The sequence below is a fragment of the Microcaecilia unicolor genome, chromosome 2 (assembly GCF_901765095.1).
Source record: "Microcaecilia unicolor chromosome 2, aMicUni1.1, whole genome shotgun sequence".
Taxonomy (NCBI): domain Eukaryota; kingdom Metazoa; phylum Chordata; class Amphibia; order Gymnophiona; family Siphonopidae; genus Microcaecilia; species Microcaecilia unicolor.
Genome location: NC_044032.1, coordinates 355943196 through 355967402, shown reverse-complemented (window position 1 = coordinate 355967402; position 24207 = coordinate 355943196). Strand labels below are relative to the sequence as shown.

The 24207-nt window shown below is 45.9% G+C and overlaps 1 protein-coding gene across 1 annotated transcript in view; it reads left to right on the top strand.

The window, feature by feature from the left end:
- TEX15 (testis expressed 15, meiosis and synapsis associated) overlaps nt 1-24207 on the top strand; it is a 330552-nt gene that overhangs the window by 144738 nt on the left and 161607 nt on the right.

Below are 24207 nucleotides of genomic sequence, written 5' to 3'. Positions count from 1 at the left end.
CCCCGTCTCATCTGCCCGCAACCTCAGAGTCATTTTCGACTCCTCCCTCTCCTCTGCCCATATCCAGCAGACAGCCAAGACCTGTCTCTCTATAACATCAGCAAAATTCGCCCTTTCCTCTCTGAGCACACCACCCGAACTCTTATCCACTCTCTCATTACCTCTCGCCTTGACTACTGCAACCTACTCCTCACTGGCCTCCCACTTAACCATCTATCCCCCCTTCAATCCGTTCAGATCTCTGCTCCGCGTCTTATCTTCCTCCTAGACCTATATGCTCATATCACCCCTCTCCTCAAGTCACTTCACTGGCTTCCGATCAGGTACCACATACAGTTCAAGCTTCTCCTACTAACCTACAAATGCACTCAATCTGCAGCCCCTCACTACCTCTCTACCCTCATCTCCCCTTAAGCTCCTACCCCGTAACCTCCGCTCACAGGACAAATCCCTCCTCTCAGTACCCTTCTCCACCACCCGCCAACTCCAGACTCCGCCCTTCTGCCTTGCCTCACCCTATGCTTGGAATAAACTCCCTGAGCCCATACGCCAAGCCCCCTCCCTACCCATCTTAAAATCCTTGCTCAAAGCCCACCTCTTCAGTGTCGCTTTCGGCACCTAACCCCATTGTACCTCTATCCTGGAAATCTAGACTGCCTCAATCTTGATTGACTGCACTTTTGTCCTTTAGATTGTAAGCTCCTTTGAGCAGGGACTGTCCTTCTTTGTTAATTGTACAGCGCTGCGCAACCCTGGTAGCGCTTTAGAAATGTTAAATAGTAGTAGTAGTAGTATTCTATAAACAGTGCCCAATTCAGAGCACCATTATGTTTAAATCATTTTTTATTGATGACAAGCTCTTACAACAAAATACAACTTATATCCAGTCATGTAACACGCCATCAACTCTTTTTGTTTTTATTATCCTTCCTATCCCTCCCACCCTTCCTACTTCCCTACCTCCCTCCACCCGCCCTCTTTATCTACCCTTTTTATACCCTCCCTCCCATTCCAACAAGTCATCAAACATCTGGAAAACATCCTGAAACATTAAACTAAATGTTCAGCAATTGGCTCCTTGCTCTAGTAGACAAAGTTCTAAGGAATGGACCCCATCTGTCCAGAAAACGGTCAAAGTCCTCTGGGGGCCGGTCCTTATTTAGGAAGCGTTCCATCCTTAATAGAGATACCATCTGCATACGCCATTTCTGGATCGATGGGCCCTTTATGTCCAACCAGTCAATTAAGATGGCGTTCTTCGCCATTAAAGTGGCTCGTTTCACATAGGCCACAAATCCTTTCGGTCTTGGAGTTCCAAGCTCTGATTTACCAAACAGTAACATCGGTGAATAAGTCCATTTCGGGCCCCAGAGGTTTGTTGTTTGTCTAAGGAGGCTCGTCCAGAATCTAACCACTCTTGGGCAGCTCCAAAACGTGTCCCAATTTTGCACCACTTCCTTTACATTTTGGGCATGCTCCATCCGGAGACAAGCCCATATAAAATGCCTTACAAGGAGGAATATGGAGCCTTAACGCAAACTTGTACTGAAGTTCCCAGCACGTCGCCCAGGAGGTCTGTCGCCTTAATGATAGTACATGCTCCTGTGTCACTCTAGCTGAGATCTGTATGGACAAGTCTCTTCCCCAATCATTGGCATATTTGGTGTAGTCCAACTCAGATTTAGTGTCTTTAATGTGCCGATGATTTATTTATTTATTTATTTATTGCATTTGTATCCCACATTTTCCCACCTCAATGGCTCAATGTGGCTTACAAAACCTGTTATGGCATCGCCATTCCAGGAGACAGGTACAATTGGTGTTATAACAAGATCATGGAAGAGGAAAAAAGGGGCTGAGCAAAGTTATAGAAAAGTGGCTATCAGAATATGGTGAAGTGGTTAGGTGTTATAATAGGCTATGAATTCTCATTGAAGGCCTTGTTGGAGAGAGGTTTTCAATGATTTACGAAAGTTTGTTATTTCGTTAATCGTTCTCAAGTCAGTTGGTAGTGCATTCCATAGATGCATGCTCATGTAGGAGAAGCTAGTCGCATGTGTTAGCTTGTACTTTAATCCTTTGCAGTTGGGGAAGTGCAAATCAAGGAATTTGCGGGCTGATCTTTTGGCATTTCTAGGAGGGAGGTCCACGAGGTCTAGCATGTAGCTCGGGGCATCTCCATGGATGATTTTGTGAACAATCATGCAGATCTTGAACGCGATACGCTCTTTGAGTGGGAGCCAGTGAAGTCTTTCTCTTAGGGGTTTTGCACTTTCATATTTTGCTTTACCAAATATGAGTCTGGCTGCAGTATTCTGGGCTGTTTGAAGTTTCTTAATAGTCTGTTCTTTGCAGCCTGCGTATAATGCATTGCAGTAGTCCAGGTGACTTAGCACCATTGACTGTACCAGGTTACGAAAAATGGATCTCGGAAAGAAAGGTTTTACTCGTTTGAGTTTCCACATGGAGTGGAACATCTTTTTCGTTGTATTGTTCACGTGGGTTTCGAGTGTGAGGTTTCGGTCAATGGTAACTCCCAGAATTTTCAGATTGTTTGAGACTGGAAGAGAAAAGTTTGGTGTGGATATGGTGGTGAAGTTATTTGTGTTATGTTGTGAGGTGAGTATAAAACGTTGAGTTTTAGCTGGAATGCATCAGCCCAGGAGTGCATGATTTGGAGGCTTTGATTGATCTCGTTGGTAATTTCCTTTACATCATGTTTGAATGGGATATAAATCCTGACATCGTCTGCATATATGTTAAGGGTTGAGGTTATGGTTGGCTAGTAACTTGGCTAAGGGTGTCATCATTAGGTTGAAGAGAGTTGGTGAGAGGGGGGATCCTTGAGGGACTCCACATTCAGGTGTCCAAGGGGCTGAAATATCTTTGTTCGCTATTACTTGATATGATCTTGTGGTCAGGAATCCTCTGAACCAGTTGAGGACATTACCTCCAACTCCAAAGTATTCAAGAATGTTTAGTAATATTCCATGGTTGACCATGTCGAAGGCACTGGACATGTCAAATTGTAGGAGGGAGTATGTTATTACCAGTTGCAATTGTTTGTTTAAATGAGTTCATTACAGTCACTAGTACAGTTTCAGTACTGTGATTCGAACGGAATCCTGATTGAGACTCGTGTAGAATTGAGTATTTATTTAGATAGTTCGTGAGTTGTTTCGTCACTACGCCTTCCATGAGTTTGGTTATTAGTGGGATAGATGCTACTGGGCGATAATTGGTTAGGTCACTTGTATTTTTCTTTGCATCTTTAGGTAAAGGGGTAAGTAGAATGTTTCCTTTATCCTTAGGGAAGAGGCCATTTTGTAGCATGTAATTTAGGTGCTTCGTGAGGTCTGTTTTGAGTCGTTGAGGGACAGATTTTATAAGGTTTATAGGGCAGGTGTCTAGTTTGCATTGCGATTTAGCATATCTTCCAAGCAGTTGGGAGACGCTGTCTATCGAGAGTATGTCAAAGTTAGTCCATGATCAGTCTGCTGGGAATTCCCCGGGTATTGGGTCTAGACACTCAAGGAGGTGTACGTAGTCTGTTGTATTGATAGGTATCATGAGTCGTAGCTTTATAATTTTCTCTTTGAAGTAGTTTGCAAGATTGGTTACTGATGGAGTGTCTGTGTTGTTAATAGTAATCGGTGTGGTATTTAATAGTTTGTTTACGAGTAGGTAGAGTTTGTGTGTATCTTTGTAGTTTGGTCCGATTTTAGATGATGAAACGCTAACGGCACTTTTTGTTGCGAGTTCAACGAGAGTGCCGAAGCAAGTTCCTCTTGGGCATCCTCTGCTAGTTCCTCCCATGGCAAGCTGATCACATAATGTTTTAATTGCCAATAGTGGAAGTAATCCTTTTGTCCAAATAACTGTAAGGCTTGTAAGCTTGGGTATGGTTTTAGTTTCCCTTCTTCAGTAAGTACATGTTGTAAATATAGTACTCCCTTGGTTTTCCATTTGCGGAAAAGTTCATAAAGGTTGCCTTGTGGGAAAGCCGGGTTCCCACATACTGGAAAATATGGGGTCACTCGATTTGAGCAATGGTGCAGTTTGCAGAGCCATTTCCAGGCTTTTTGCGCTGTGGGTAAAATTTGTGATACTCTCAAAGCTGGTGCTGATTGGCATTTCAAGCCATGAAGTGAGCTGCTAAAGTGGTGGGGCTTGAAGAGGTTCAGCTCAATCTGTGTTGCTGAGAAATCAGGAGTTCCTCTAAACCAGTCATTTAAATGTCTCATTGTACAAGCTATTGATATAGATCTAACGTTCATGAGTCCCAGTCCTCCATATTCTATCGGGATGTACATAGTACATAAAATCGAGCGTGGTACCCGGGAAGATTGGAGGGTGGCCAATGTAACGCCCATTTTTAAAAAAGGCTCCAGGGGAGATCCGGGAAATTATAGACCGGTGAGTCTGACGTCGGTGCCGGGGAAAATGGTAGAGGCTATTATCAAAAACAAAATTACAGAGCACATCCGAGGACATGGATTACTGAGACCAAGTCAGCATGGCTTTTGTGTGAGGAAATCTTGCCTGACCAATTTACTTCATTCTTTGAAGGAGTGAACAAACATGTGGACAAAGGGGAGTCGGTTGATATTGTGTATCTGGATTTTCAAAAGGCGTTTGACAAGGTACCTCATGAAAGGCTACAGAGGAAATTGGAGGGTCATGGGATAGGAGGAAATGTCCTATTGTGGATTAAAAACTGGTTGAAGGATAGGAAACAGAGAGTGGGGTTAAATGGGCAGTATTCACAATGGAGAAGGGTAGTTAGTGGGGTTCCTCAGGGGTCCGTGCTAGGACCGCTGCTTTTTAATATATTTATAAATGATTTATAGATGGGAGTAACTAGCGAGGTAATTAAATTTGCTGATGACACAAAGTTATTCAAAGTCGTTAAATCGCGACAGGATTGTGAAAAATTACAAGAGGACCTTACGAGACTGGGAGACTGGGCGGCTAAATGGCAGATGATGTTTAATGTGAGCAAGTGCAAGGTGATGCATGTGGGAAAAAAGAACCCGAATTATAGCTATGTCATGCAAGGTTCCACGTTAGGAGTTACAGACCAAGAAAGGGATCTGGGTGTCGTCGTTGATAACACACTGAAACCTTCTGCTCAGTGTGCTGCTGCGGCTAAGAAAGCGAATAGAATGTTGGGTATTATCAGGAAAGGTATGGAAAACAGGTGTGAGGATGTTATAATGCTGTTGTATCGCTCCATGGTGCGACCGCACCTTGAGTATTGTGTTCAATTCTGGTCGCCACATCTCAAGAAAGATATAGTAGAATTGGAAAAGGTGCAGCGAAGGGCGACTAAAATGATAGCGGGGATGGGACGACTTCCCTATGAAGAAAGACTAAGGAGGCTAGGGCTATACAGCTTGGAGAAGAGACGGCTGAGGGGAGACATGATAGAGGTATATAAATAATGAGTGGAGTGGAACAGGTGGATGTGAAGCGTCTGTTCACCGCTTTCCAAAAATACTAGGACTAGGGGGCATGCGATGAAACCTACAGTGTAGTAAATTTAAAACAAATCGGAGAAAATTTTTCTTCACCCAATGTGTAATTAAACTCTGGAATTCGTTGCCGGAGAAAGTGGTGAAGGCGGTTAGCTTAGCAGAGTTTAAAAAGGGGTTGGACGGTTTCCTAAAGGACAAGTCCATAAACCGCTACTAAACGGACTTGGAAAACTCCAAAATTCCAGGAATAACATGTATAGAATGTTTGTACGTTTGGGAAGCTTGCCAGGTGCCCTTGGCCTGGATTGGCCGCTGTCGTGGACAGGATGCTGGGCTCGATGGACCCTTGGTCTTTTCCCAGTATGGCATTACTTATGTACTTATGTAGTATCTAGAGGTAGCCTCGGTCTCTTCCCTTTCCACAAGGACTTCAGAGTATTGAACATATTTTTTTCTCATCTGCTCTGGTAAGGTATAACTGTAGCATTTGAAAACCATACATCCATCCAGGCACAATCATGTTGTACAGGGCAATACGTCCTAAAAGCGATATGGGGAGTGGCTGCCAAAGATTTAGTTTTGCCCTGGTCTCCCTAATCAGGGTTTGTATGTTTCGGTCATAAAGTTTAGTTAAGTCTTGGGGGATTTTCACCCCCAAATATTTAATTTCCACCTCTCTCTTTATCTCTTGTTCCGCTTCGTTCCCTATCTCCATGCCCAAGGGGTATATCTGCATTATGTTGGATTTTTGTAGATTTATTTTAAAACCTGATAAGGCTCCAAATTGGGATGTGTTCTGGATTAAAGTATTCACTGAGGTACTGGGGTGTGTTGTCACAATCAGGAGATTGACAGCAAAAGCTAACACTTTAATTCGTTCTCCCCCCACCTCAATTCCTTCCTCCTTATTTAGCATCCTCAGCAGCGGTTCAATAGCTAATAAGAACAAGGCAGGGGACAGTGGACAACCCTGTCTGGTCCCCCGCAATATCGAAAATTGTTGAGTCTGCTCTCCGTCCACAAGCACAGCAGCCATAGGTCCCCAGTACAATGTCTTAATTGCCTGATACAATCCCAATATACCTTAACACTGTGAATAAGTATGTCCAATCTATGCTATCGAACGCTTTCTCAGCATCCAGGCTAATCAGTGCTGCTCTGGTCTTTTCTTGTTGACATTGGCCCATCGCCAATAATAGTTTACGTATATTTACCACTGATTGTCGGTTACGGACGAACCCCACCTGTTCGGGGCCCTCTAAGCGGGGGATATACTGTTGGAGCCTATCAGAGATCAGTTTGGCCAGGATTTTAACTTCTACATTAATCAATGAGATCGGCCTGTAAGAGCCTGCCTGCGTGTCTGGCCTCCCTGGTTTCAGAATCAGAGTTATCAAGGCTTCATTTGTGTGGGCAGGGAATCTTTGAAGATCTACTGCCTCCTCATAATATTCGCGCAATGGAGCAATTACACTGGGGCCTAGCATCTTATAAAATTCACTTGTGTATCCATCAGGCCCCGGGGCCGAGTTATTGGGCAAAGATTTGATAATATCTTGGAGCTCTTTCCCTGATATAGGTCTGTTTAAGGCATCCGCTTCTTCCACTGTTAATTGAACTGTACCTGCCCTTTGCTAATATTCCTGTATCTGCTCTTTGCTCGGGGCTTCTCTTTGTTTATACATATTGCTAAAGAAATCCTGAAAAGTTTGGGCCACCTTGTCTTTTTCGTGTTGTATTTTCCCACTACTGTCTTTAATTGCTGTGATGACCCGACTCCCCCCTTGGTGTTTCACCAATCGGGCCAATAGTGCACCAGTTTTGTTGCCGAATCTGTGTAATTTATACTTCCTATAGACTAGTGCCCTATTCGCCCTTTCATGCAGTAAGGTGTTCAGCGCTATTTGTGCCGTTTGCATCTGCTCTTTAATATGTTTATCAGGGGATTGAAGAAATCTACGTTTTGCTTTTTGGAAGTTTTTCTCTAAGTTTATAATTGCTCCAGATATTCTGTGTTCTCTTTTGGCTAGATAGGCAATTATATCTCCTCTTATGACTGCTTTTGCCGCCTGTCAAAATATGGCAGGTCTATCTTTGTACTCTGAGTTAAATTCTGTGTAGTCTGTCCATCTACTTTGGATATATTGTTGGAATTCTCTATTTGCTGCTAAATAAGATGGAAAGTGCCACCCTGCCACCCGTGGGCCAGTGCCCAAGACCATCGGATCTACCCATACCATCACTTGATCTGTTATTTCTTCGGGGCCAATCTCTGTGATTCTCACTTGTGGGAAGATCTTCCTATCTACTAGTACGTAGTCTATCCTAGAGTACGTGCCATGTGCTCTGAATAGGTGTGTGAATTCTCTCCCTTCCGGGTTCAGTGTCCTCCATGCGTCCACTGCTTGGAGTGAGTGCATAAACTGAGTTAAAGCTCTTTTGCTTTGTCCACCTCTGGTTGCTCTTCGCGGTGCAGAGCAGTCCAACAGTGGACTAATATCGGCAATGATCTGTACAAAAGGCAGGACTGTACTATTTTGTCATAGAAGGCCCTCTCATATTGGTTCAGGCCGTATATCCCTAGAACTAGGTACTCTTTATGGTGCAACCACAAATGTATTAACACATACCTCCCATGCGGGTCACTTTCTAACAGTTGAGATTTGGCCACTACATTTTTCCTGATTAAGATAGCCACCCCTCTCTTTCTCCCTTCTGCTGAGGATGCGTGTACCTCTCCTACCCAACTACGTTTTAACTTTTGATGTTCTTCTGGGGACAGCAGAGTTTCTTGTAGGCAGACTATATCTGCTTTGTATCTGTTTAAGGCAGCTAGGATCTTAGCCCATTTAATTGGTGTAGAAACGCCTCCTACATTCCACGTCAAAAATCTTGTTAAGTTATCTTTCATCATTGAGGAGATCCTGATTGGGGCTATCTCAGTGGTATTCATTTCTTGGGCTCCCAGTGCCCAGCTCACCGGGGCTCCCTGTAGTTCTCTTGGCACTGTTTTGTTATTGTTTGAGTGTCCCTCCCTAGCATAGACCTCTATGGAGGTCTCCTGACTTATGTCTTCTCCATGTTTATTCTGTGATTGTGTTAGCCTAATCTTCTGGTCCCTCTGTTTCAGTATCCTTTTTCATAGCTCCACTCCCCTTCCCTTCCCATTCCGCCCTCCCTCCCCCCTCCTCCCCCCCCCCATTGCCAATAACCCCTACCTCTCTTCCTGTGTACCGGTTAGGAGAGAAGGATCTAATGATGGCAAGCCTCCCCCTCCCCCCAACTCGCCCCCAATCCACCTGTGAATTTATCTCTCACTCAAAGCATCATTTAACCTGCTCTATGCATGCTGTCACATACATTCTTTTCTTAAAACTCACAGCGTCTAACAGCTTATGTGCTCCTACAGTCTTGTGAGGCTCCTCAGTTTCTTTAATTGCAAGGTCTGTGTTCCGCCACAACTGCGCTATTTGGAAGATATTGTTTGAAATCTGTCAGCCACAATCTGAAGTAGCCACATTCTCCATTTTTAAGGCTGTACTCGCTTCTGACAGTGTTGAGAAGGTTTGCCATGTTCCTTCGATTTGGACTTTTAGTTGCGCTAGATACAGCAACACAAAGCGCTGTTCGTTGCCTACTAACCTCTTACAAATGGGGCTAAAGGCTCTGCGGTGTTCCTGCACCGCCAATGAGTAATCCTGGAATATTTTAATGGAAGTGCCCTCCAGTTGTAGCTTGTCCCATTTCAAGTGAGCCCCTTTCAAAATCTCTTCCTTATGTATAAAGTTATGGAGTTTTATCAACACTGCCCTCGGTCTCGCTCCTGTTAGGTTTTTTCTCCCTACACGGTGGGCCCGTTCCAGGCATAGCGGCCCCGCGCTATCTGAGAGCGCGAATTCTGATTTCAACCACTTTTCTAGTTGTATAGCGAGAGGATAGTGAAAAATTACAAGAGGACCTTACGAGACCGAGAGACTGGGCGTCTAAATGGCAGGTGACGTTTAATGTGAGCAAGTGCAAAGTGATGCATGTGGGAAAGAGGAACCTGAATTATAGCTGCATAATGCAAGGTTCCACGTTAGGAATCACCGACCAGGAAAGGGATCTCGGCGTTGTTGATGATATGTTGAAATCCTTTGCTCAGTGTGCTACGGCGGCTAAGAAAGCAAATAGAATGTTAGGTATTATTAGGAAAAGAATGGAAAACGAAAGTGAGGACATTATAATGCCTTTGTATTGGTCCATGGTGCGACTGCACCTCGAATATTGTGTTCAAATCTGGTCGCCGCATCTCAAAAAAGATATAGTGGAACTAGAAAAGGTAGACGGTGCATTTTTTTGTGCCAGTACGCGCTGGTACAGCGTACCGGCACCTTTTTTTTTTTGTCCGGCAGCTCCTCGACGTTCCGTTCTGCCCCCTGCATTTAACAAAGTCCCCTCTCCCATGTCCAGTGATTCAACTCGTCTCTCTCCCCTGCCCTCCCCTCTCCCATGTCCCACTTCCACTCCACTCTCTACAGTCGCAGCGGCGAACTGGTGGGTGGCGGTAGTATAAGCAGCAAGCAGGCTCGACTCCGTCCTTCTCTTCCCTGCCCTCTCTGCATCCTGCCTTCCTCTGATGTCATTTCCTTTCCGCGAGGGCGGGACACTGAGAGGGCAGGGAAGCAAAGGACGGAGTCGAGCCTGCTTGCTGCTTTTACTACCGCCGCCCACCAGTTCGCCGCTGCGACTGTAGAGAGTGGAGTGGAAGTATGACATGGGAGAGGGGAGGGCAGGGGAGATAGTTGAATCGCTGGACATGGGAGAAGGGAGGGCAGGGGTGAGAGTTGAATCGCTGGACATGGGAGAAGGGAGGGCAGGGGTGAGAGTTGAATCGCTGGACATGGGAGAAGGGAGGGCAGGGGTGAGAGTTGAATCGCTGGACATGGGAGAAGGGAGGGCAGGGGTGAGAGTTGAATCGCTGGACATGGGAGAGGGGAGGGCAGGGGAGAGAGTTGAATCACTGGACGTGGGAGAGGAGAGGGCAGGGGAGAGAGAGAGTTGAATCGCTGGACATGGGAGAGGGGCGGGCAGGGGAGAGAGAGTTGAATCGCTGGACGGGAGAGGGGAGGGCAGGGGAGAGAGGAGAATCGCAGGACATGGGAGAGGGGAGGGCAGGGGAGAGAGGAGAATCGCTGGACATGGGAGAGGGGAGGGCAGGGGAGAGAGTTGAATCGCTGGACATGGATGGGAGGGCAGGGAAGAGAGGAGAATCGCTGGACATGGATGGGAGGGCAGGGAAGAGAGGAGAATCGCTGGACATAGAGGGGAGGGCAGAGAAGAGAGAATTGCTGGATATGGATGGGAGGGGAGTGCAGGGAAGAGAGAACTGCTGGACATGGATGGGAGGGGAGTGCAGGGAAGAGAGAATTGCTGGACATGGATGGGAGAGGAGAATCGCTGGACGGATGGGAGGGGAGGGCAGGGAAGAGGGAATTGCTGGGCATGGATGGGAGGGGAGGGGAGAGAGGAGAATCGTTGGTCATGGATGGCAGGGGAGGACAGGGGGCAGAGAAGAATTGCTGGACGAGGATGGCAGGGGAGGACAGGGAAGAGAGGAGAATCGTTGGACATGGATGAGAGGGAAGGGAAGAGAGGAGAGTCGCTGGACATGGGAGGGGAGGGCAGGGGAGAGAGGAGACATGCTGGACATGGATGGAGGGGAGGGAACAGAGGAAGGAGATGCACATGGATGGGAGGGCAGGGAAGAGGAAAAATGCTGGAAATGGATGGAGAGGAGAGCAGTAGATAGAGGAGAATTGCTGGACATGGATGGATGGAGGGGTTGGCGGGGAGAGAGGAGAAATGCTGGACTTGGAAGGAGGAGAGGGGAGAGAAAATTATTGCTTTATATGGATACAGGGGAGGGAAGAGAGGAGAAATGCTGGACATGGATGGAGGGGAGAAAGAAAAAAAGAAGATACACATGGATGGAGATAAGGGAAAGGGAAGAGAGGAGAAAAACTGCACATGGATGGAGATGAGGGAAAGGGAAGAGAGGAGAAAAACTGCACATGGATGGAGAAAATAGGCAAAAGCTGGATCCACGTTATGCCTCCTCCAGTCAATTCCACGGAGGAGGATCCAGCTTTTACTTATGGATGTATGGCAAGAAATGAAGAAGAAGGAAGGAAAGCAAAGAAATAAATGGAAAGGAAGCCCTGGAAACAGAGTTAAGAGAACAGAGAGCAGCAGAATCAGAGACTGGGACCAATATGGATAGAAAAACAAAGTCTCCAGACAACAAAGGTAGAAAAAATAATTTTATTTTCATTTTAGTGTTTGGAATATATCCAATTTGAGAATTTACATCTGCTGTCTTATTTTGCACTGGGTATACTGGAGCTGTAACAGCTTACAAAAATTATTTCTGATGAAAAAAATCATGTTATTTTTTTTCTCCTATACTAGTATACGCTGTTGTCGTACCTCTCCTACTCTTCTCTGTACTCTCTTACTCCTTCTCCTGCTCTCCGCTGGAGACATTAATCCCAATCCTGGTCCTCCACATCAGCTCTCATCCTATTTGTGCAGGTCACACCGTGATATCTCCAATCTAATTTCTGTTCCTCTCCTCCCCCCTCCTTCCCTGCCTTTCTCTTGCACTCTGTGGAATGCCCGCTCTGTCTGTAACAAACTTTCCTACATCCATGACCTCTTTATCTCTCGTACTCTCCATTTGCTTCCCCTAACTGAAACTTGGCTTTACCCTGAAGACTCTGCTTCAGTTGCGGCCCTATGCCATGAAGGTTATCCTTTCTCCCATACTCCTTGCCTGGTTGGCCGCGGAGGTGGTGTCGGGCTACTATTTTCACCCTCTTGTAGATTTCAACCTCTTCTTCTACCTCAGTCTCACTGTTTTTCTTCCTACGAAGTCCACTCCATCCGTCTATTTGCTCCTCTGCCTCTCCGAGTAGCAGTCATTTATCGACCCCCTGATAAGTCCCTTTCTTCCTTTCTCACTGACTTTGATGCTTGGCTTTCCTTTCTTGAACCTTTATCTCCTTCCCTCATTCTTGGGAATTTTAACATTCATGCTAATGATCCCTCTGACTCTTATGCTTCGCAGTTTCTTGCTTTAACATCCTCTTTCAATCTTCAACTGCGCTCCACTGCCCCCCACTCACCAGAACGGCCACTGTCTTGATCTTATCTTCTTTTCAAACTGCTCACTCTCCAGTTTCTGTGCTTCAACTCTTCCACTCTCTGACCATCGTTTGATAACTTTCACACTTAAACACCCTCCTCCCCAGTCCCGTCCAATCTTAACCAATACATTTAGGAATTTTCAATATATTGACCCTTCTACTCTGTCCTCCAATGTTTCAAATCTCTTCTCTACCACTATGTTATCCAAGTCTGTCAATGAGGCTGTCTCTTCCTATAATACTATTCTCTCCTCTGCTCTGGATACTCTCTCTCCTCTCATTCCACGTTCTGTAAAACGTACCAAACCCCAACCTTGGCTGACCTCTAGAATCCGCTACCTACATTCCTGTGCCCGCTCTGCCGAACGCCTTTGGCTGAAATCCCGTGCCCATGCTGACTTCATACATTTCAAATTCTTGCTGACCTCCTTCCAGTCTGCTCTTTTACTTGCCAAACAGGACTATTACATCCAGTTGACTAATTATCTTGGCTCAAACCCTCGTCGTCTCTGCCACACTGAACTCTCTCCTCAAAGTGCCTTCACCTCCATGCCCCCCTTCACTTTCCCCCCAGACTCTGGCTGAGTTCTTTCATGATAAGGTTCACAAGATTAAACTTGAATTCTCAACCAGGTCACCTCCACCTCTCCTTCCCTGTCTTCCTTTTTAGTGCTAGGAGCTCTTCTGGTTGCTTGCCAGAGTAGTGCTTAGGAAGCACCTTGTTAGTTTTGTATCTAGTTTGCTAGAGCAGTGCTTAGGTAGCTTGTTAGTTTTGTGTTTAGCTTGTTAGTGTAGAGCTCTGCTTGTAGCTTGGTGCTTAGTAGCACCTGTGTTAGCTTTGTGTTTAGTTCCCTGCTCTGTTAGTTTAGGGCTTAGGAAGTCCCTTTCTTGAGCAGGGCTTAGGAGCTCATGTTTAGTATAGGGCTTAGGAAGTCCTTTTGTCAGTTTACTGTTAGGAACACTCCTGCTGGTTTAGGGCTTGGGAGCACGTAGATCAGTTTAGATTTAGGAGCACTTCTGTTTCCAGTCCTGGTCCCTGTGTCATCCGGTATCCAGTAAGTCCTGCCAGCTACTTGAACCCAGGAGCTCAACTCCTGGGGGGCTTAGTAGCTAAGTGCAGGTGAAGCTGTGTGGACCAGTCCGGTGTTCTAGTCCTGTGTCCTCCAGTCCGGGGGATTCCAATCCAGTGTTCCAGTCCGGGGGGTTCCAGTCCTGTGTCCTCCAGTCCGGGGAATTCCAGTCCAGTGTTCCAGTCCATGTGTTCCGGCTCGCTGGGCGGTGCCTGCAGTCCCTGCCGGTGTCGGTGTGCTTGGCCAGCGTTGGTTGGTGGGTTTTGCCTGCTGCTGTCGCTCCTTGTCAGCAGCCCAAGGGCTCACGTTTGCTCCAGAGCCCAGCCCCGCGGGCTCTGAACCTGAGAACCTGACACCCATCTATACTTCTTCCCTTGGTACTCTGATCTCATCCCATGGTTTTCAGTATCATCTTTACGCTGATGACTCCCAGATCTTCCTCTCCACACCAGAAATCTCAGCCGACATCCAGGCCAAAGTATCAGCCTGCCTGTTTGACATTGCTGCCTGGATGTCTCAGCGCCATCTGAAACTAAACATGACCAAGACTGAGCTTCTTATCTTTCCCCCTAAACCAACCTCTCCTCCTCCCCTATTCTCTATTTCTGTGGATAACACTCTCATCCTTCCTGTCTCATCAGCTCCGTAACCTTGGGGTCATCTTCAACTCCTCCCTCTCCTTCTCTGCACATATTCAGCAGACTGCTAAAACCTGTCGTTTCTTTCTCTATAATATCAGCAAAATTCGCCCTTTCCTTTCTGAGCACACTACCAGAACCCTCATCCACGCTCTTCTCACCTCTCGCTTAGACTATTGCAACTTGCTTCTCCCACTTAGCCATCTCTCTCCTCTTCAATCTGTTCAAAATTCTGCTGCACGACTAATATTCTGCCAGTGTCATTATGCTCATATTAGCCCTCTCCTCAAGTCACTTCACTGGCTTCCTATCCGTTTCCGCATACAGTTCAAACTCCTCTTATTGACCTATAAGTGCATTCACTCTGCAGCTCCTCAGTACCTCTCCACTCTCATCTCTCCCTACATTCCTCTCCGGGAACTCCGTTCACTGGGTAAATCTCTCTTATCTACATGGGGGGGGGGGGGGGGGGGGAAGCGGGTGAGAGAGAGAGATTGAGGAAAGGGGGCTGCCCAGTTGGAGGCTAGGAAAGATGACATATTCCAAGTGGCTCAGGGAATTCATCTGCAGGGGAGCAGATGAATCAGGCTTTCGATTCTTCAGGCTTGGCACCCAGAGCCATTGCTCATCTGATCCATAACTTGAGCCAGCCCTGCCCATTAGGCTCCTGCTGAAAATTGGGTACAAATTTAGGAGCATAACTTGAGAGCATAAATTTATGAGTTCAACCTTTATTTTTTTTTTTAATATTTGGCTCATTATGGGTCTCATTTTCAAAGCACTTACAAAGTTCTATACATTAGGTAACTTTGTAAGTCTGAGTGCTTTGAAAATACACCTATATTTTGTTTCTGAGGATTTATAGAATGTTTTTTGTGCAACTGAGCATTGTATTCATTTTCTAATCAATGTTGTTTTTAAAAAGTTATGTTACGGGGGGGGGGGGGGGGTCACGTGATGCTCTGAAGGGAGGAAGACGTGGTCCCGCAATCTCCTGGGCCCCGGCTCCGTAATTAAACTTTTTATGCTGGAATCTGACTGCTTGCGATCCCCAAAACAGACCAAGACAGGGCACAACTCCGCATGGACAGATATCTGAGTTCGCCAGCACGAACTATGGCAAACAGAGGGGCAAAAAAGGACAAGGAAAAGACGAAGGCGCCAAGCGGCACGGACGAGGGCCCTCCAGTGAGTGGAGGAGCTCCGTTTACAACGGAACAACTGCAGCAGCTTACCAAAGCTGTGGGCGCAGCGTTGGACCCGAAGCTGGAGAAGCTGTACACTCAAGTGTCCAACCTCGAAGCGCTCCTCACCGACACGACCCAGAGAACCGGGGAGCTGGAGAGAAGGGTCTCAGAAATGGAGGATGCAGCAGGTCCCGCAGCGCAGAGAGAATAAAAATGGCCGCCACAGTGGAAGCATTGTTGGCAAAGATAGATGACCTGGAGAACAGGTCATTGCGGGGAAATCTTAGAATAGTGGGGCTGCCGGAATCCATGAATGTTCGACTGCTCTCATCGATTCTTGAAAAATGGCTGGCAGAAGAGTTCACTCTATTGGACCATGCGGGGAAACTACTACTACTACTACTACTACTACTACTACTACTACTACTACTATTTAGCATTTTTATAGCGCTACAAGGCGTACGCAGCGCTGCACAAACATAGAAGAAAGACAGTCCCTGCTCAAAGAGCTTACAATCTAATAGAAACTCTGCCTGGAAAGGGCTGACCGCATAGGTCGCAAGCAAGAAGGCAAGAAGTTCCCACGAACAGTAATAATAAAAGTGCACAATTACGTGCATAAAGAAGAAATACTCCGTGGTTTTCGCCAGAAACGGAATGTGCTTCAATATGAGGGGCAGCAGATACGCATCTTTCAAGATTATTCGGCTGCACTACAGGAGAAAAGAAAGAAGTTCACCCCACTTTGCCAGAAACTGCATGAGAGACAAACGAATTTTATGCAGATCTATCCTGCAATTTTGAAAATCATGCATGAAGGACGATGGAAGATGTTTGAGGACTTTCAGGAGGCACAACAATATGTTAAGGAGCTGGAGAAGAGTGATCAGAAGGGAGAGCATGAGCCTGATAACAGCTGAGGCGCACATGGGAGGTGAGACTTTGTGGTGCAAGGTGTGTGCTGTTTGCGGACCTGTACTGAGTAATGCAATAACAGTTCCAGTGATGATGAGGGAGGTACTGATGGAGGGAGCGGGGAACACGGGAAGCCCTCAACACCCATTTGACATAATGGGATTGGGTCACAGGGGTTGGGAGAAGGGGGGTGCGGTTGGGAAGGTTAGCTCGAAGGGAGGGGAGAGAAAGGGTGGGGAGGAGGGTGGGGTTAGTAGTTGAGGGATCTGTGTGGAACGGGGCATTGGGGAGAGGGGGTCTACAAAGGAGGACGGTGCTTGGGCAGGAGAATGTGCAAAAAAAATTTACAGATAGGGAGCAAAAGACGATTAATACTCCAAGGGGGGGAGGCTGGGCTTCCTGAGGAGTAGTGACAAGTGTGCGCTGATTCAATTCATGGTAAGGGTAGGTAATGGCTAGTCTGCCTGGAGGGGGGACGCGATTAATATCCTGGAATGTAGGTGGGATCACATCCCCGATTAAAAGGGCAAAGATCTTAGGTGCTTTGAAGAGACAAAAGGCGGGAATAGCATGTATTCAGGAAACTAGACTGTCCCCCGAAGAACATCAGAAATTGAAGAGACACTGGGTAGGAGAAGTATTTTGCTCCTCTGCGGTGGGGAGGCGAGGGGGGGTGGCCATTCTGATAAATAAGGCTGTTGCAATTAGGGCAAAATTTTTATTTGCGGATAATGAGGGACGTTATGTAGGGGTGCAACTGAATCTGCAGGGTCAAACGAGACTGTTGGTGGCAGTCTATGCACCACAGACCGGGGGGAAAAAATTCTTCGCGGATCTTTTTGCAAAGTGTCAGGGATATGGAACAGAGCCAGTAATCGTTGCCGGAGATATGAACCAGGTTATGGACCCGGGGCTAGACAGAACAGGCCGACCACCAGGAGGGGGGGCCCCGGCGCCTGGTGTGCTGGAGACCACCTGCGGTGGGCTGGGTTTGGTGGACCCTTGGAGGCTGTTGCGTGACAAAGAACGTGATTTTACGCATACCTCGAGGGCTCACGGAACTCAGTCCCGCATAGATTACATTTTTGTCTCTCAGCAGCTGTTTCCCCAGATCTTGACTGCAACCGTTGGCCCAGAGGAGATCTCTGACCATGCGATGATCTAGGTGGACATAGAGCCCCAGCCTTATTTTTGTGCGTCTGGGGGCTGGCGTTTTCCAGCGTATCTTTATACCTCTCCCGAATTCGCTACATATCTTGCTAATAAGTGGGAAGATTTGCAATGAACAATGCTCAACACACGGACAATGCAGGCCTTTTCTGGTCTACTACAAAGGCAGTGGTGCGGGGAGAGGTGATAGCATATGTTAGTAGGAGAAACCGACAAATAGTGCAGAGGGTGGTACAGCTGGAGAGGAAGGTGAAACAAGCAAGGCGGAGATATGTTGCCCACCCCACCCAGGACGCGTTTGAGTCCCTGATAGCCGTCAAGACAGAATTGAATAGTTTGCTTCAGGAGAGATATAGGAGAGCGGCAGTGGTCCTTAAATATAACCTTAACAGGTTTGGAGACCGACCGGGAAGTATGATGGCACGACTGATCAAGGGAGCCCGTAGAATGCATGTTATAACAAGGCTACATAGTAACACACAGGTGCACACCTCGAACCCAGAGAGCATTGCGGAGATTTTTCGGGAACATTTTGAGGAGGTATACTTGGGAGAGCAGACAGAGAGCGGTATGCGGGGGAAGATTCAGGAGTATCTAGTCCGCTCAAAAATTCCACAGCTGACAGAGGGGCAACTGGACCCCCTTGACTCTCCTTTGAGTGCAAAAGAAGTGATGCAGGCAATACAGGCATTGAAAATGCACTCGGCACCAGGCCCAGATGGGTTTTCAGGCGAATTTTATAAATTGCTGAAACAGCAGGTAGTGGGGCCCCTGATAGGATTGTTTGAGGAGGCAACTGAGGGGGGCCGGTTTCCCCGTTACGCTAACGAGGCGCTGATTACTTTAATTCCAAAACCGGGAAGAGATCTGACGGACCCAGCCGCTTAAAAGCCCATTTCATGCTTAATGTCGATGTTACGATACTGTCGCAAATCTTGGCGGAGAGGCTGGCGTCAGTGCTGCCATCTATAATTGGAGAGGAACAAGTGGGATTCATTCGAGGATGGCACTCAGTGCTAAATGTGAGGAAACTGATTGCGGTCGTGATGGAGGCGCAGGGGAAGGCCTCAACGGGATTAGTGTTTAACTTAGACGCGGAGCACACCTTTGACAGGGTGACATGGCCTTTTATGTTTGAGACACTGCAGTGGATAGGCCTACGGGGCTGGTTTTTGCAGGCAGTGAGGGTGCTATACGCAGATCCACGGGCCAAGCTGTTGGTGAATGGGGTTAGAACACAGGAGTTTATGATAAGGAGAGGAACAAGGCAGGGCTGTCCCCTATCCCCTCTGCTGTTCTTGATATCTTTGGAGCCCTTATTGGGTACCATTAGAGCAGAAATGGGGATCTGGGGAATGAAGGTGGGCAAGGGTGAAGTGAAGTTGCTAACATCAGCGGATGATCTGCTGCTCCTAGTAGAGGACCCGCAGACTTCGGTCGACTGTTTGCTAGAAGAGATTGGGAAATATGGGAAGCTATAGGGGTTCAGATTGAATTTGGCAAAGTCCTTGGCACTTCCAATGGTACCTACTATTAGAACCCAATGGGAGGGTCCCTTTCCCTTTAAGTGGGCGGAGGGACAGCTTAAATACTTGGGGGTGGATGTGCCGATTAACCTATCCAGGTTGTACAGGAGGAATGTAAGACCATTGCTGGCAGACACTAGGCGTCTCTTGGGGATTTGGGGCTCCTGCCCTCTCTCTCTGGTGGGACGCATATCCCTCTTTAACATGATGATAGCGCCTAAGTGGCTGTATAAATTCAAGATGCTGCCGCTGTACCTGCGTGGGAGGGAGGAGAGGGAGCTTCATGCAGTTTTAAGAAAATTTTTGTGGAACAATAGGCGCCCCAGAGTTTCCTTGGATGTGCTGTGCAAGCCCAAAACACACGGGGGTATGGGATTACTCAGTATCAGATACCTTACAATTTCCTGCACTATGAGGCATGTGCGTGACTGCCTCGTGAGGAGCCAGCAGTTTACGAATACCCAGTTGGAGGCCTCTCTGGTACCTGAGGTGCACCTAAGCTGCCTACTGCATACAACCCAAAAAAGACTGGCCGAACATTCACCATTGAACTGCTTTGTGCGCTCGGCGAGAGCGATGTGGCGATGGCTATGTCGTCGACAGGGTTTCTCGGCGGCTGCCACTACGTTTGTGTAACTGAGTCTCAATCCGGACTTCCCAGACGGAACATCGGCAAAGCATTTTGAAGTCTGAAGGCAGAAAGGGATCCACTATCTCTATCAACTGCTTGATGAAGAAGGGCAGATTAAGCCGCTTGAGGGACTGCAGAGAGAGTATGGCTTGGCCGCATCAGACTTTTATGCATATGCTCAAGTAAAGCGCTATGCTTACTCGCTGGGAGCAGTAAATCTAAGCGAGGATGTGCAAGAGACAATCTTGACAGCGTTTACACTGGGGTCGCAAAACATAGTGCCACTACGATTCCACCATAGACATCTCTTGGATACAACGGAAGACATTGATTATTGTAAAATAGCAGGGAGTTGGAAGCAGGAGCTGGGGATTGAATTCACAGCAGACATGCTTCAAAGCTTTTTACTATCCATCCTACACAGATCAGCTTTCATCCGGCAGTGGGAGCAGCAATATATGTTTGCCATGCGGGCCTACATAGCACCAGTCAGAGCCCAGAGGGCAGGCGTTGGATCGGGGACCTGCCTTAAGTGCGGAGCAGCAATGGCAACTCTGGGCCATGTGTTCTGGCTGTGCCCACAAATTTGGCAATTTTGGTCGCAAATTGATTGTGGCAGAAATTGGACAATGCTGGAAACGGTATGTGGTGGATACCCCGCTGATTTTATTTGACATTTTCACGATTGCAAAGCCAACCCCAGCGGGATGCATGGGCTTTCTCCAAAGGGCAATGTTGACTGGGAAACAAGTGATTCTGCTTAAGTGGAGAGAGGCCCAGGCACCTACAAGAGACTTGTGGAGATCAAAGATGACAGAGCTGCTACATCTGGAGCTGTGTGGGACTGTTAACACTGCCCACGGGGGGAAAAAGAGCTGAATGCATTTAAAAGAGTGTGGGAGCGCTACTGGAACACACTCCAGCCTTTCTCCAAGCATCAGATTCTGCACAAATTAAAATGGAGTACAGAGAAATCAACAACCCCGTTCACCGCTTGAAGAAGTGGTACCAGACTCCAAGCCCTGAACTCAGAGGGGGGGGGGGGAGGGAATGGAAGGGAAGGGGGGGGGGGAGAAAAAGGGGGGAGGGGAAGAGGGAGTGGGCGGGAGATCAGTATGGTTTTCTGAAGAAGTAACTGTCATATACTACAAGAGATCACAGAAAGAGGAAGACAAGTAATAATATCTGGAAAAGTTAAGAGATGCTGGGAAAACAGGAAGGCAAGGATGTAGATTGCAGAACAAAAAGCCAATACAGGAAAATGGGTGGGACAAGACCTCTTTTTAGAAAGGTTGGTAACAGAAGGCAGTGCAAAAGTGAGATATATGTAGAGACAGATGAAAATAAAGCAGATTTGCTTAACAGATATTTCTGATCTGTGCGCACAACTGAAGTGCTGAGAGAAGGACAACAGAGCGCAAACACAGATGGGAATTGAAATAAGGTAGACCTCAAATGATTTTCAGAAGACTGTGCTGATGACAATCTAGCAAAACTAAAGTTAAACAGGGGGGCTCTATTGAGCTCTGGGAGCGCTGGTGAACTCTTGACACATATGGATGTTTGGATTTCCTTCTCCTGCCCTCAGTGCTAAATAATCAACTAGATTAGTGGATTAACAAGAGGAAATCTTTCTTTTTCTTTATCATTTCGAAGTCTGAAGCCCTCCACATCTTCTACGATCGTCAGATCCAAAAGGCTAAAGCAGGATCCCCCGATGCCAGAAAAAAATGGCGCCCGGGAAGTCCCCTTTGCCTCCATCAGAGTTGGTTTTAGACGAACTTCGTGCTTTAAGAGATCTATCCTCCAAGCACTATGAGAATACCTGCAAACTCAAAGAGAAAATCTCTAATATCTCTTCTTCAATTCCCATTTTTCAAGTTCGTGTAGAGGAATTAAAACACTGCTCTGACCAAGCTGCCCTGCAAATGACTAGACTAGAAAATTCCACAGCAACGCATTTCAGAAAATTAGAATGAGCTTGAAGATCTAGCCAATAGATCACGCCACAACATCAGAATTTGGGGTAAGGAAGGATTAGAAGGTACAAATATGATTGATTTCCTTTCTAAATGGATCCCTGCTGTACTAAACACCATCTTTGATCCACCCCTGGAATTTGAAAGAGCCCTTCACTCTCCTTCTACATTGAAACTTAATCAACAACACCCGAGACCTGTTATTGCAAAGCTGCTCTGCTTTCAATATTCCCTCAAGATCCTGCTCGTTCTCTTACCTCACTCCATGTGGAGGGGGGAAACATGTTAATTATTCCAGATCTTGCTAAATCCATTTCTCAAAAAAGGAAGGCCACCTTAGAAAAGTTGAAATCTTTGGGTGCTCGCTTTGGCCTCCAATATCCGGCTCGCATAACCATCACTCTTCATAACTCCACCAAAACCTTCAACTCACCTGAACAATTACAAGCATATCTAAATCAATAATAGTCTCATGGCATGACATGATCTGATGCTTTTTCTCCACAGGTCTCCTCTTCGAGGGGATGTAACTGTTATACTTTTCTACATATACAGTTTCCAGTCACGGATTTATTACTTTTTATCTCCTCTCGAGGCTCTTTATTACCTGCCCGAGGATTGCCTCTCAGCAATTTCTTTTACAGTATTTTACCCCACTTCTCCAGTTCTTTTTTACTATGATTCACTGAATTCTCTGAGGGTAGGGTTTGGTTTTCTTCATCCTTGTCATTGGAACCAGCTCCATGACATTTGTCTCATTTACTTGGTTTATCCCTTTCTCGTTTATAAGAAGCTTTTTCCATGTTGATTTCTATTGTTTGTTAGTAATATTTGTGCAAGGAGTTTAATGCTTCTTTTTTGCTCATTATGTACCAATATGCAATCTTGTGTTTTTGAATGTTATTTTACATGACTGCAATGTCACTTAATGTTCCTTCTATGTCAGCACTTACCACTTTATCATGGAATGTTAACAGTCTACCATCCAGTGAAATGGGAAAAAGTATTTTCACACCTTTAAAAATTTAGACCTATTATTTTCCTACAGGAGATTCGTTACTGATTTAGCTCATTTAATTGCTCCATATAGCTGGATTTCTTGATTGAGTGGGCAGGAAACATGATGTGTCAATTCTCTTTTAGTAAGGCTGACACTCAAGGAAGATGTTTAATTACTCATATAGAAATTTCTTCTCAACCATTATTATTGGTGAATGTTTATGCACCTAACTCTGACTCTCCTGAATTTTTCACATCTCCTTTTCATTCTGTTTCTTCTATTAAAGTGATGCCTATTTGTATTTCTGGTGATTTCAATCTCTCTTTAGATGTTTGACTAGATAAACACCCTTCAGTGCCTAAGATTGAATCTAAAGCTAATTTGACTTTAAGATCATTGGCTTCACAATTCAATCTCATAGACCCCTGGAGATTTGGTCATCCAGATGCCAGAGAATACACTTTTCACTCATTACCACATAATTTTCACGTATAGATTATTTTTTACTATATGTCACTTTATTACCTCAATTTATGGAAACCTCCATCCATACTAGAATTATTTCAGACCATTCTCTATATCTCTCCATGATCCCTGCCCTAGAGACTCAATACCAAAATTCTCAGTGATGATACAGTTAAATCTCGAATAAAGAACTTCATTACAGAATTTTTTCAATTCAACCCACAAGGTTCTACATCTCCACTTACATTATGGGAAGCCTTTAAGACAACTCTTAGAGGGGATCTGATGTCAATATCTGCTTACAAAAGGAAAGAACAAAATGCTTCTATCCAAAATATTGAATCTTAGATCAAAGATTGTGAACAAAAATATCTCCTCTCTCCTGATAGTAATATCTTACATTTTATTTACAAATTAAAATACACATAATAAGCTGATAACTGGCACAGCATGTCATGAAACTTTTCAAACTAAAGCTAGGTACTATATTGATGGCAATAAAAGTAGTAGATTACTAGCTAATTATTTTAAATGCAAACGTACCAAAGTACAAATTCCATCTATCAGAAACAGTATTAATAGTATAGTTACCTCTAACTCTGAAATTTTAAAATCATAATTAACAATGGTGTGCTTCAGAGATTGGTTTTGGTGTGGTTGTTTTTAACATTTTTGTAAGCGATATTGCAGAAGGGCTGTGTGAGGGGAGTGGGTGTTATAAATCAGGGTTTTTTTTTTTAAGGAACACTGTCTCACTAAATTGGAGCCACCTTAAGAATGGCCTGTCTGGCCAGGAGGGTGGAACTCAAGGGAAGAGCAGGAAATCAAAAGGCTTCTGGCAAAACATGTCAGGAAGGCCCTGAGTGAGGGAACCCTTTAGGGTGTTATTGTTGGCTGTAGTACCTGAGGGATGCCAGTAGCATCACAACAAACATTTCTACTCTGTATTTGCCAGAAGCTTG